The sequence below is a fragment of the Dendrobates tinctorius genome, unplaced genomic scaffold (assembly GCF_039654945.1).
Source record: "Dendrobates tinctorius isolate UK_male_01 unplaced genomic scaffold, ASM3965494v1 ptg000222l, whole genome shotgun sequence".
In the NCBI taxonomy this organism is placed as follows: Eukaryota; Metazoa; Chordata; class Amphibia; order Anura; family Dendrobatidae; genus Dendrobates; species Dendrobates tinctorius.
Window position 1 is genome coordinate 1,198,432 of NW_027361889.1, and position 14,136 is coordinate 1,212,567.

At 46.2% G+C, this 14,136-nt stretch overlaps 1 protein-coding gene across 2 annotated transcripts in view; it reads left to right on the top strand.

The window, feature by feature from the left end:
• TMEM184A (transmembrane protein 184A) overlaps positions 1-14,136 on the top strand; it is a 37,319-nt gene that overhangs the window by 1,868 nt on the left and 21,315 nt on the right. Inside the window, exons 1-2 of one of the 2 annotated variants that reach the window (XM_073555168.1) lie at positions 543-648; positions 6,123-6,431. The gene's annotated coding sequence lies outside the window, so the exon portion shown is untranslated. Of the gene's footprint in view, positions 1-542; positions 649-6,122; positions 6,432-14,136 lie in introns of those variants that run through there. The other variant, XM_073555169.1, reaches the window with a different exon arrangement.

A 14,136-nucleotide genomic window follows, 5' to 3' on the forward strand; every position in this document is an offset into this window, starting at 1 on the left:
GGAGGCAGAGTTGAGGGGCATCATATTGTGTGGGGGCATCATTGTGTGAGGGAGGCAGTGTTGAGGGGCATCATATTGTGTGGGGGCATCATTGTGTGAGGGAGGCAGTGTTGAGGGGCATCATATTGTGTGGGGGCATCATTGTGTGAGGGAGGCAGTGTTGAGGGGCATCATATTGTGTGGGGGCGTCATTGGAGGCATTGTGCTGTGTTGAGGGGCGTATTTGCGGCATCATTATTTGGGGGGCGCCTTAGCGAATGAAAAGTTTGTTTCCATCGTTCAAGTTGGGATATATTCCAAAGTATGCGAAATAGGGCATGTGTCTAGAAACCACGCGAAAAAAACACAAAAAAAACGCGCAGAAAAAAACGCTCGGTTTCTGGGAAGGGAGCCCTGTTTTTCAGCAGAAAATTTCTGCTACGTGTGCACTTAGCCTACAACATGAAGAATTAATCCTCTGTCATTGTTAAATAAAAAACAAATTTTTTTGTTTTTTTTGTTTTTTTTTTTTTTTTACTTTTTTTTTTGTTTTCATTCCTCAGCTACTGTGGGAGAAAATTACAAAATCATAAATTTGCCTCTGATGTAATTTTCTACTTGTCAGTCCCGGCTGCGATCCGCGCGGCGTTGTCACCGCTACATTTTAAGGTAAATAAATCCGGAAATAACATTGCGTTTGATGTGGGATAATTATACTTCACCGTCTCACATTTAGATATAATCTAACCTGCTTCTGTACTGGGGGAAATTAAAAAAAAAAAAAGTGTTTTCCGCCAGACAATAAATGAGAGACGCAAAGCGAATGATGAACCAAATCTATGGAAATTATAGCAGGAGAGGAAAAATAAAGTAAAAGTAGAAAGTAATCACGGAAAATGAGGTTTAAAGCTTTTGTCATTGCAGCTCGAGCAAATGATTAGTGAAAAGCAATGTGATGCGAGCGAGAAGATTCAATGAAGAAAAAGCAGAAAGGTTTAAAAAAATATAATTAAAGGGACAGTAACGTCAGAATAGGATTTTTTTTTTTTTTTTTTTTTTTTTTTTTTTTTTTTTTTACACCCTTTTATAACCAAAATATATTAATCATTTCCAAAAAAAAAAAGATATTTTGAAATAGTGATTGAGATCTGTAAAGAAGTATTGTAGTTTTAATATTGACCATTACAGGTCAGTAGTGGAGTCCCTGTTGGGGTGCATCTCACTCTTCAACTGCTGCGCCGAGCACGTGTTGGTGACGGCATCATCTAATTCACTAAATATATATATATATATACCATTTATATATGTAGGGGGCCTGTGAGGGGATATCGTACATTTGGGGTTCTGTGGGGACATCATGCTGTGTGGGAACATGTTATGTAAGGGGCTTTGTGGGGACATACGGTGTAGGGGGGTGGGCTGTGAGGGGATATCATACTGTGTGGGAATATTGTGTAGGCGGGCTGTGGGGGGATATCATACTACGTGGGGGCTCTGTGGGGACATCATGCTGTATGGAAACATTGTGTAGGGGGGCTGTGAGGGAATATCATACTACGTGGGGGCTCTGTGGGAACATATTGTGCAGAGTGACTTTGTGAGGACATACTGTGAAGGGGGGCTGTGGGGGGACATCATACTGTGTAGGGGGGCCGTGAGGGGATATCATTATGTGGGGGGCTCTGTGGAGACATACTGTGTGGGAACATTGCGTAGGGGGCTTTGTGAGACCACACTGTGTACGGGAGGCTGTGCGGGGATAGCATACTTTGTGGGGGGCTTTGTGGGGACATTCTATGTTGGGGGGCTGTGTCGGGATATCATACTATGTTGGGGTCTGTGTTAAGATATACTACATGGGGACATCATACTGTGTAGGGGGCTTTGTGGGGACATTCTATGTTGGGGGGCTGTGTCGGGATATCATACTATGTTGGGGGGCTGTGTTAAGATATACTACATGGGGACATCATACTGTGTAGGGGGCTTTGTGGGGACATTCTATGTTGGGGGGCTGTGTCGGGATATCATACTATGTGGTGAACTGCGTGGGGCACATCATACTGTGTAGGGGGGCTTTGTGGGGGCATTCTATGTTGGGGGGCTGTGTGGGGACATCATACTGTGTAGGGGGCTTTGTGGGGACATTCTATGTTGGGGGCTGTGTCGGTATGTCATACTATGTGGTGAACTGCGTGGGGCACATCATACTGTGTAGGGGGGCTTTGTGGTGACATTCTATGTTGGGGGGGCTGTGTCGGGATATCATACTACGTGGGGACATCATACTGTGTAGGGGGCTTTGTGGGGACATTCTATGTTGGATGGCTGTGTGGGGGCATCATACTGTGTAGGGAGCTTTGTGGGGACATTCTATGTTGGGGGGGCTGTGTTGGGATATACTACGTGGGGACTGTTGTGGGGACATCATACTGTGTGGGGGGGCTTTGTGGGGACATTCTATGTTGGGGGCTGTGTCAGGATATCATACTATGTGGTGAACTGCGTGGAGCACATCATACTGTGTAGGGGGGCTTTGTGGGGACATTCTATTTTGGGGGGCTGTGTCGGGATATCATACTACGTGGGGACATCATACTGTGTAGGGGGTTTTGTGGGGACATTCTATGTTGGGGGGGCTGTGTTGGGATATCGTACTATGTGGTGAACTGCGTGGGGCACATCATACTGTGTAGAGGGGCTTTGTGGGGTCATTCTATTTTGGGGGGCTGTGTCGGGATATCATACTACGTGGGGACATCATACTGTGTAGGGGGGCTTTGTGGGGGCATTCTATGTTGGGGGGCTGTGTGGGGACATCATACTGTGTAGGGGGCTTTGTGGGGACATTCTATGTTGGGGGCTGTGTCGGTATGTCATACTATGTGGTGAACTGCGTGGGGCACATCATACTGTGTAGGGGGGCTTTGTGGTGACATTCTATGTTGGGGGGGCTGTGTCGGGATATCATACTACGTGGGGACATCATACTGTGTAGGGGGCTTTGTGGGGACATTCTATGTTGGAGGGCTGTGTGGGGGCATCATACTGTGTAGGGAGCTTTGTGGGGACATTCTATGTTGGGGGGCTGTGTTAAGATATACTACGTGGGGACCTCATCCTGTGTAGGGGGCTTTGTGGGGACATTCTATGTTGGGGGGGCTGTGTTGGGATATACTACGTGGGGACTGTTGTGGGAACATCATACTGTGTGGGGGGCTTTGTGGGGACATTCTATGTTGGGGGCTGTGTCGGGATATCATACTATGTGGTGAACTGCGTGGGGTACATCATACTGTGTAGGGGGGCTTTGTGGGGACATTCTATTTTGGGGGGGCTGTGTCGGGATATCATACTACGTGGGGACATCATACTGTGTAGGGGGTTTTGTGGGGACATTCTATGTTGGGGGGGCTGTGTTGGGATATCGTACTATGTGGTGAACTGCGTGGGGGACATCATACTGTGTAGAGGGGCTTTGTGGGGTCATTCTATGTTGGGGGGGCTGTGTCGGGATATCATACTATGTGGTGAACTGCGTGGGGGACATCATACTGTGTAGGGGGGCTTTGTGGGGACATTCTATGTTGGGGGGGCTGTGTCGGGATATCATACTACGTGGGGACATCATACTGTGTAGGGGGGCTTTGTGGGGACATTCTATGTTGGGCTGTGTCGGGATATACTGTGTGGGGACATACTGTGTAGGGGGCTTTGTGGAGACATTCTATGTTGGGGGCTGTGTCGGTATGTCATACTATGTGGTGAACTGCGTGGGGGACATCATACTTTGTAGGGGGGCTTTGTGGGGACATTCTATGTTGGGGGGGCTGTGTCGGGATATCATAATACGTGGGGACATCATACTGTGTAGGGGGGCTTTGTGGGGACATTCTATGTTGGGCTGTGTCGGGATATACTGTGTGGGGACATACTGTGTAGGGGGCTTTGTGGGGACATTCTATGTTGGGGGCTGTGTCGGTATGTCATACTATGTGGTGAACTGCGTGGGGCACATCATACTGTGTAGGGGGGCTTTGTGGTGACATTCTATGTTGGGGGGGCTGTGTCGGGATATCATACTACGTGGGGACATCATACTGTGTAGGGGGCTTTGTGGGGACATTCTATGTTGGAGGGCTGTGTGGGGGCATCATACTGTGTAGGGAGCTTTGTGGGGACATTCTATGTTGGGGGGGCTGTGTTGGGATATACTACGTGGGGACTGTTGTGGGGACATCATACTGTGTGGGGGGGCTTTGTGGGGACATTCTATGTTGGGGGCTGTGTCGGTATGTCATACTATGTGGTGAACTGCGTGGGGCACATCATACTGTGTAGGGGGGCTTTGTGGTGACATTCTATGTTGGGGGGGCTGTGTCGGGATATCATACTACGTGGGGACATCATACTGTGTAGGGGGCTTTGTGGGGACATTCTATGTTGGGGGGCTGTGTGGGGGCATCATACTGTGTAGGGAGCTTTGTGGGGACATTCTATGTTGGGGGGCTGTGTTAAGATATACTACGTGGGGACCTCATCCTGTGTAGGGGGCTTTGTGGGGACATTCTATGTTGGGGGGGCTGTGTTGGGATATACTACGTGGGGACTGTTGTGGGAACATCATACTGTGTGGGGGGGCTTTGTGGGGACATTCTATGTTGGGGGCTGTGTCGGGATATCATACTATGTGGTGAACTGCGTGGGGGACATCATACTGTGTAGGGGGGCTTTGTGGGGACATTCTATGTTGGGGGGGCTGTGTCGGGATATCATACTACGTGGGGACATCATACTGTGTAGGGGGGCTTTGTGGGGACATTCTATGTTGGGCTGTGTCGGGATATACTGTGTGGGGACATACTGTGTAGGGGGCTTTGTGGAGACATTCTATGTTGGGGGCTGTGTTAAGATATACTACATGGGGACATCATACTGTGTAGGGGGCTTTGTGGGGACATTCTGTGTTGGGGGGGCTGTGTCGGGATATCATACTATGTGGGGGGGCTGTGTGGGGGACATTGGACTGTGTGTGGAGACTGTAGAGGCATCATATTGTGTGTGGAGACTGTAGGGGCATCATATTGAGTTGTGAGCTGTTGCTCAAGGTACAAAGGCTGAATAGCAGGAGCAGAATAAATTGCTGATGTCTTTTTATTACCTGCTACAGGGAAGAACACCTCACCTGTATAAACAGTGGCAGCGAGTCACCAGACTTAATTATGCACAAGATTAAGCGATAAAAATTGATATAAAACAATAATAACGAGCAGAGTAAAGTTCGGCCATTTGGATCGGCCCCCACAGCAGTCACAGTCTCTCTTGTGGCCCCTTGATTGCCGCCTGTGCACTAGAGGGATTAATAAAAATGTCAAAAGCAGTAGAAAAAAATTCACATTCTTTCTCCCCTTCTACTTTTTCCACTCTTCAAATAAAAAAAGTTGACAACGTACATATTCGTATAAAGTCCGAAAAAAATGTTTTTATGTCATTTGTACGGCGAATGACATAAAATAATAATTACTAGAATTGCTGCTTTTCTTTTACCTTGCTTCCCCAGGAAAGTAGCGTAAAAAAAAAAAATAAATAAATATTACACATAAAAACTACAGTCCGTTCCGCAAAATAAACAAGACCGTACACGGCTCCGTTTTTTTTGAGCTTCAAGAAAACTATTTTTTTTTTTAATAAATACATAAAAATATAAATTTGGCAACGCTGTAAGTGTCCTGAACCTCAGAATAAATTAACAAAATCATTTTTACTGCACCCTGTAAAACGAAAAGCTGAACAGCAATGGTGGAATGTTCTTTTTTTTTTTTCCGCATATTATATGGTAAAGTGAATGGTGTCACTCAAACCTACAGTTCATCCCGCAAGAAACAAGCGCTCATACATATGATAATGGACAAATAAAGCTATGGCTCCTAGAAGAAGAGGAGATAATCAAAAAGAATAATTTGGGAGGCGTTAAAATTCTGTTCCACGTGACTTATTGTTATGATCTAGACATCTCCGCCCGTAATAACGACAATCTAATATAAAAGCACACAGTGATCAAAACCGTAATTTACGGATGATTTCCTCCTTTAGGAATCTTTGAGTCTCCGTCATCTTGTGTTTTTTTTCCTGTCGTTTTTCAGAAACTTCTGCAGAACTTCGCAGAAGAAGAGAAGAACTTGTTATGGGGCGTGGCCTGTGTGGAGGGGGCGTGGCCTGTGTGCAGGTGACAGCTGAGCTGGCTGCCCCGCTGTCCTGTAGAGCAGGTAATACAGATCAGGGCGAGGAGGCGGAGAGAGGACAGACAGGAAGGGAAGACTCCTCACTTCGGATCCCTAGGGAGATCAGGAAGATCCATGAATCCTATTTGGCTCCAGGACTTCGCAGAACAAACGTTTCCGCTCTGGGATTATTAAGAAGACTCTGAAATCTGGAGAGAGGGTTCCACAGAGGTACCGTACTCGGCTGTCTCCTTTTATACAAAGCCTATTAATAACCATTACTTGTCCTGCTGGTTTTCCTGCCTTCGATAACTAATATCCAGGGCGAGAGTCATGTACCGGGAGTGTCGAGTCTTGTAGGGCCCTGCGCCATATATACATAATCATAGGCTTGAGAAGTAACTATAGCTGGTAGAGAGATCGCTGACGATCCCGGATCTGCTGGATCTGAAGTTGTTGCAGAGCTACAAATTCCAGCTTGCTTTATCAGCCGCCTTCTGGCATTGATAATAAATAGTAGTTACAGTAGGTGACAACATGATAGATATTAAAGACACATATAGATGTCTGATCTTTGAAGATCTGACCCTGATCCCAAAAACTCATCTCTTTTTGTAAACCCCCAAACACAATATCGAAGAATGACCATACATTATATGCCGCCAACAACAAGGGGCATGGATTGGGGTCAAACCCAACAACCTTTTACCATACCATTCTTATATCTACTTACGGTTACGTTCCCTCGCATCCCCGTAAGATGGGATCAGTCAGGCCGGCATGTTAATGCCGTAGGATAATATATACTGTATATATACTCATGTATATATAAGAAGGTGCTAGACACATCTGACTCCTCTTTCTTCAGGAGGAAACAATAGGTCTGATAACCTAGATCCAACATCCCGGCCGGTTCCCCAGGATTGGAGATAATGACATTGTATTCCGATCCCATTATCTATGATCAGAAATGCGATGAATATCGTGTGAGTTCTCTGACCGGACATTACAAAGCTTTAAAGGGTTATTCTCATCTTCATAAATGTGCGTCGCCGGAGAGTGCTCGTAAAAGCAAATACTTTTGCAATTCACTGCTTATTATAGTTTTCAGCCATTCTTGAGATATTGAAACACTTTTCATTTGTTTACCACCACTGCTAGACAGCAGAACATACACAGTGATTACAAGCTCTTTTCTGCTGAGCTTGTAAGTACTATTTTTGAAGATGGCCAGGATCACTGGAACTTGCCATCGCATATAAGCTATACAGCAGAGGTGGTCGGTGTCCTAAGCAACAAGCAATAAACAAAGTAAAAGTGCTAATATCTGAAAATTTTAATAAGCTGTAAATTGCAGAATTGCTTGTTTTTACTGAAAATACCCATCTATGGAGAGAGTAATAAACCTTTAAGGCCTCCCAAATAACATGAGAATTGACTGAATTTCATGGCACCGATTGGCTGTCCTATGTGTATGGCGACCTCCTGACTCTTCCTCGACAGATGACGCAGGAAATAGAAGGATTGTGTAGTGGGAATTCTGCAGCCGATCTGTTTGTTTTCAGGGGAGAGAAGCCAATCCACATTATTGTGGACACCCAACCCATCGCCTTCTGGTGGCAGTGCCCCAACGCATCGCCTTCTGGTGGCAACGCCCCAACTCATCTTCTGGGGGGCAGTGCCCCAACTCATCTTCTGGGGGGGCAATGCCCCAATCCATCGCCTTCTGGTGGCTACGCCCCAACGCTTCACCTTCTGATGGTAGCGTCCCAACACATCACCTTCTGATGGTAGCGTCCCAACGCATCACCTTCTATTGGCAGAACCACAACCCATCGCCTTCTGGTGGCAGCGCCCCAACACATCTCCTTCTGATGGTTGCGTCCCAACGCATCTTCTGATGGTTGCGTCCCAACGCATCGCCTTCTGATGGTAGCATCCCAACGCATCACCTTCTGATGGCAGTGCCCCAATCCATCGCTTTCTGGTGGCAGCGCCCCAATCGCCTTCTGATGGCAGTGCCCTAATCGCCTTCTGATGGCAGCGCCCCAATCCATCGTCTTCTGGTGGCAGCGCCCCAATTCATCGCCTTCTGATGGCAGCGCCCCAACCCATCGCCTTCTGGAGGCTGCGCCCCAACGCATCACCTTCTGATGGTTGCATCCCAATGCATCGCCTTCTGTTGGCAGCGCTTGTTATTGGGCGGCTGCTGGCAACTATATTGTCGCTACCTGTCGCATGAACTTTTTATAATGGGAATATTTGTTGCTGTATTATCGTACTGATCGTCCAGATGCCAGGAGTAGTGGTGGTGGATGGGTGGGGTGATTCTAATGTCTTCCTTGTTTATGTCGGCATCAGCTTTCATGTCAGCTTGTGTTCTCCTGCCGGTGGTTTGGGAGCTCCCGTGTAGTTTATGCTGTGGTATCACACATCAGTCAGGTGCAGCCTTCCCGTAATCCACTCCGGATTATCCTGCATTACAGACAGTTTTATGGGATTCTATAAAGAAAGCTAAAATAATAGTTAGATGGCTCCCGCATTTAGACCTAAGGCTTTAGTCACGCATCGGTGTTGTGTACGGGATCACATTATGTTCCGGGCTTATTCACATGTCTATTTTATAGACATATCTTTGTTTTTGCATATTGATGGTCTGAAAAAAATATATATACAGTTGTGTCCAAAAGTATTGACACCCCTGCAATTCTGTCAGATAATACTTAGTTTCTTCCTGAAAATGATTGCAAACACAAATTCTTTGTTATTATTATCTTCATTTAATTTGTCTTAAATGAAAAAACACAAAAAGAATTGTCCTAAAGCCAAATTGGATATAATTCCACACCAAACATAAAAAAGAGGGTGGACAAAAGTATTGGCACTGTTCGAAAAATCATGTGATGCTTCTCTAATTTGTGTAATTAACAGCACCTGTAACTTACCTGTGGCACCTAACAGGTGTTGGCAATAACTAAATCACACTTGCAGCCAGTTGACATGGATTAAAGTTGAGTCAACCTCTGTCCTGTGTCCTTGTGTGTACCACATTGAGCATGGAGAAAAGAAAGAAGACCAAAGAACTGTCTGAGGACTTGAGAAACCAAATTGTGAGGAAGCATGAGCAATCTCAAGGCTACAAGTCCATCTCCAAAGACCTGAATGTTCCTGTGTCTACCGTGCGCAGTGTCATCAAGAAATTTAAAGCCCATGGCACTGTGGCTAACCTCCCTAGATGTGGACGGAAAAGAAAAATTGACAAGAGATTTCAACGCAAGATTGTGCGGATGTTGGATAAAGAACCTCGACTAACATCCAAACAAGTTCAAGCTGCCCTGCAGTCCGAGGGTACAACAGTGTCAACCCGTACTATCCGTCGGCGTCTGAATGAAAAGGGACTGTATGGTAGGAGACCCAGGAAGACCCCACTTCTTACCCCGAGACATAAAAAAGCCAGGCTGGAGTTTGCCAAAACTTACCTGAAAAAGCCTAAAACGTTTTGGAAGAATGTTCTCTGGTCAGATGAGACCAAAGTAGAGCTTTTTGGGCAAAGGCATCAACATAGAGTTTACAGGAGAAAAAAAGAGGCATTCAAAGAAAAGAACACGGTCCCTACAGTCAAACATGGCGGAGGTTCCCTGATGTTTTGGGGTTGCTTTGCTGCCTCTGGCACTGGACTGCTTGACCGTGTGCATGGCATTATGAAGTCAGAAGACTACCAATAAATTTTGCAGCATAATGTAGGGCCCAGTGTGAGAAAGCTGGGTCTCCCTCAGAGGTCATGGGTCTTCCAGCAGGACAATGACCCAAAACACACTTCAAAAAGCACTAGAAAATGGTTTGAGAGAAAGCACTGGAGACTTCTAAGGTGGCCAGCAATGAGTCCTGACCTGAATCCCATAGAACACCTGTGGAGAGATCTAAAAATGGCAGTTTGGAGAAGGCACCCTTCAAATATCAGGGACCTGGAGCAGTTTGCCAAAGGAGAATGGTCTAAAATTCCAGCAGAGCATTGTAAGAAACTCATTGATGGTTTCCGGAACTGGTTGGTCGCTGTTATTTTGGCTAAAGGTTGTGCAACCAAGTATTAGGCTGAGGGTGCCAATACTTTTGTCTGGCCCATTTTTGGAGTTTTGTGTGAAATGATCAATGTTTTGCTTTTTGCTTCATTCTCTTTTGTGATTTTTCAATTAAGACAAATTAAATGAAGATAATAATACCAAAGAATTTCTGTTTGCAATCATTTTCAGGAAGAAACTGAGTATTATCTGACAGAATTGCAGGGGTGTCAATACTTTTGGCCACAACTGCATTTATATATATACATCAAATACATAGGTCTCCTCCAGGGATATGACCAGTGTAAAGTGGTAATCTGTAACCTGCGGCAAAACTACCACTGTCTGGGAATGGTGGTTTTGCAAAAACTGGTGTAGAGAGTCTGTCATCACAAGATGACTGTACAAACCAAGCACAGGCGCTCGGTGCACCCTTGGGGTGGCCGAACAGTCCAGTTCACCGTCCTACCTAATTCTTTCTATCTCTTCCATAAATGACAGACCTGGCATTATATGAGGTATTGGAGGACAGATACAGCTTTAAAAAAAGTAGATGAGAAGGTGCACTAAATTGTTTGGCCACACCAAGCGTGCACCGAGCGCCTGTGCTTGGTTTGTACAGTCATCTTGCTGGCTGCAGAATGAGTTAACTGAGGATGACCAGTTGAACGCTCAGCTATTTTTGGTGGTCCCATAGAAAATGAATGTGCATGATCAGCCGCCGCTCCATCCGGTCCCCGGTTCTCGGAATCAGTGGGGGTCCCAGCGGTCGGACCCCAGCGATCGGGACATTATCCACTTAGTACAACCCCTTTAACTGAACCTCCTAGTGCAGGCGCGATGAGCGCAGGTGAGATCGGATCAGTGTCGGGTTCACCTTGAGAACCTGTGCGGTGAACTTTATACTTTGATAACGGAAGAACTTTGCTAAACTGGAAAAAAAGACTTTTGAGCTCAGCGTTTGTCAGATATACTATAGTGGCTGAAAGGAATTGTGGAAGGAACTGAGATGAGCAATGATACCACATAAGTCCAGCCAAGCGGCTTTTCCTCTTCCTGTAGGTTTTTCCATATTTTATTATTAAAAAAATAAAATTAGTAATCTTGCAATTCTCACTTTGGCCACTAGGGATTTTTTAGACTCGTACTTGTAGCGCTAAGTCCAACACCCCCGCATGGTGTCCCCTTCTCCCTCCGTGCAGGGATGTCGGTTTACTCTCCACCCCAGCCCTCGGCGCCGTCCCCAGTGTGCTTCCTTCTTCTCTCAGTTCCCAGCGGCGCACACACTCCCCTGCTCTTAAATGGGCAGTGCGCGCATATAGTAAATGCCCTCAATTTGTTGCTGAGAGGCATTTAGTATAATGTGGGCACCTGCCAATTGCTGGGAGTCATCCTGTATAAAAGACTCCCTTTCCCTTAGGGAGTCATCAAGCAACAAGTTTAGTCATTAGGTAGTTGGTGTTCTACCAGTGCAGTTGTGAGGTCCCCTGGTCCCGCTGTGGCCAGGGTCCAGAACCCGAATCCCTGGCCCTAGTGCTGCTATTGCCTGAACGTTGTCCCCTGGTCCCAGTGCGGACAGTTCCTGAACGTAGTCCCCTGGTCCCGGTGAGGCCAGTGCTGTTCCCAAAGTCCCCTGGTACTTGAATGGCCAGTCCTGAATCCGTCGTCCCCAGGTCTCGGTGTGGCTAGCCTGTCCTGTTCCCAAAGTCCCCTGGTCCCAGTGCCTGAACGTTGTCCCCAGTACTTGAATGGCCAGTCCTGAATCCGCAGTCCCCATGTCTCCGTGCATCTAGCGAATCCTGTTCCCAAAGTCCCCTGGTCCCAGTGCAGCCAGTGCCTGAACGTTGTCCCCTAGTTATGGAGTGGCCAGTCCTGAATCCACAGTCCCCTGGTCCCAGTGCAGCCAGTGCCTGAACATTGTCTCCCGATCTGTGCTACCTGCAGCCCAGGCTGTCTCCACCATCAGGAGGTCCAGTGAACACCAGGTAGCTGCGTAGCTATGCCCCTTCCTAGGCAGGCCAGGTCCTATGGCACAGTGGGTCCACCAACCCACATGCGCCACCGTTGGGCGTGACAGTACTTCATGTCCTTTCGGGAAGAGTTTTCAGCAGGCTCCTTATCATCAGAGGCAGGATTACAATGATAGATAAAACCTCCATACACTGCTGATAACACAGCATCCACCAATCATAATAGATGATTGTCTCCCCGTCTGTTTTCAATGACGCTCATTATATGCTTCAATACAAATTACAGGGTCAGAATGTTGATTGTTGAGGTTGTTGGAGCTTGTCTGGTTACTAGGGATACGCTGCCGAGTAACAATTGTCTTCACTGTTGCTCAATCTTGACCCTAGCAATCATTTTCTGACCTCTCCAGATATTTCAGCACTTATCCCATGTATTATAGTGGTCCCATAGAAAATGCACAAAAAATATCATCATATTCCATCAATTCCTCCCATAATCTAATTTTTTTTATCCTATTTCTCCTCATATTCCAGATAAATCTGATCTGTAAAGAAATCCTCTCCTTGTCTCAGATCTGCCATGTCCCATCCTCCTCACTATTTCATGTGGTGGTAAAAAAAAAAAACTGACTTCAGCAGGAGCCTCCCCCCTCAGGCAAAATGTTACTAAGCCACGCCCTCTTTTATAAGAGGGAGTGGCTTAAAGTGGTCACCTGCTGGAAATGGAACTGATTAGCAGAAGATTAACCCCTTTAGTTCTCTGTAGGATTTCTATACTACTGACCATTTTTCAGATCCTGCAGGCGACTATCAAGCAGCGAAGGCGACTCTAGTTCTTGTCCCCAGCCTAGAAAGTGATTATTTGCAGTGAGCAGATGGCCTACAACTTCCCTGTGTAAGCCTAACCAAACACGGCGCTATTTACCCTCTCCGCTCACTTGCAGATCCTGTTAACACTCCTTTCGAAAAAAAAAAAAAAAAATCAGCTTGTGTGATTTGCCGTCACGCTTATTGGAGCATTTTACAGCTTTTCTGGCAAGTCCATGACCACTGGAATTAAATCCCCACGTGCGCCGCTAAGTAGAGGGTCACAGCTGCCGGAAAGATTAGCAGGCTCCGCTAGTCAATAACGACATGAACTGTGTGTCGTGGAGGGCGGAAGAGACATCTAGGACTGGAATAATATTCCCTACACAGTCCTGGGAGACCACCGATACTTTATAGGGTATAATTTTTGATTTTGGAAATATCCCTTTAAATATGTCAGAATTTGCAATGGAGTTTTCAATGCAAAGGTGTTGAACCAAATGCATATTTGCAAGTTCCATAATGAGTTAAAGGGGTTGTGCCAAGGTTAGAAGTTATCCCCTAATGATAGGGAGATAGGGAGGTTATCCCATATCCTAACAGTCTCCTGGCTTCCTCTTCTGGCAGGAGCATAAGGTGACCACTGCAGCCAATTAGAAACCATTGATTGGCTGCAGCAGTCACATTCCATCTGAGCCAGCACTGAGACCCCCCTACTTATTTCAAGGTCCCGGGTTCTGAACAGTCTTGATTCCCCTACTGTCTACACATAGCATGACCTGCCATTCCTTCATGCTACATTCCCCCCTCGTTGATTACAATTGATCAACCAAGGAAATGGTAGATGGTCTAAAGATGATCAGCTAGTTTTTGGAAAGACCACCCCTTTAAGTGCTACCATTATTCTTTCAATATATAATATCTACTGTAAATGATAATCCAGCACACTTAGTGTCGGGACTGGCAAACGTCCAGTTTATTGGACAGAATTACAGTAGGGTTGGAAGTGCTATAACAAAGGCTCTGAAAGAAGAGGAGCCCATCATGTCCCTTTAAGCCCAACTTTTTATTTCTAGAATCAAAATGATGAATCCGGGCGAT